We start from the raw sequence: 814 nt of genomic DNA, 5'->3' as shown, positions 1-814 counted from the left end.
TATGATGTCCGTTTCTAAAAATCTTCCAACATTTTTTTTGTAAAAAAACCCATGCACTCGAGAAATTTGTTTTAAAACAGAGTTACATACACATACCTTATACTGAACGGAGCTGTTTTCATTGAACAATATGAAGATGCATAAATTGCCAAATTACAAGATGACAACCATAGATCAAAAATGGAAGACAGAGGATTATAATCATGACAAATTACAAAATCCTTATTCACTTGATATGGTATCTGACGTGTACATCTTCAACACACGTGTTTTTATGACGGATGGCTTGTTCTGTGATCTAAAAACAAGACACATTTATCTTCATTGGTCAGTATATTAATGAAACAGCATTGATATAAGATACTATACCATGGAAACAATAAATGATATAAGTTGTGGAAAAAGAGACAAAACAATGGCAAAATAAAATAAACTAAAACACAAAAAAAGTATCCGCATTTTTTCACATAAAGAAACAAAACACCGAGCAACATTAATCTCTCTATATACTTGGAGTGATTTCATTGGCACCACAATGGTTACCAGCTCATACCCCGCTAATCCAGTCGTGACACTCTAGGTAAAAATACTTTTAGAAGTCATATTAGGTGAGTATGCATCATATAGTAGTAAATTGGTTATTAGTTGTTGCACCCCCCCAAAAAAAAGTATCAGGTCTAACGGGCTTTATCATTTATTTTTTCAAAGGCTGTAAGATCCTCCTCCAGTGATACTCAATTAAAAATGGTTTGAAAGCCAAATTAGATATAATTTAAAGTTAACCAGCGTTACAAACGGAAATGAAAGGCAGTTC

This window comes from Mytilus edulis, chromosome 9 (assembly GCF_963676685.1).
Source record: "Mytilus edulis chromosome 9, xbMytEdul2.2, whole genome shotgun sequence".
NCBI lineage: Eukaryota > Metazoa > Mollusca > Bivalvia > Mytilida > Mytilidae > Mytilus > Mytilus edulis.
Note: the sequence above shows the minus strand (reverse complement) of the source record.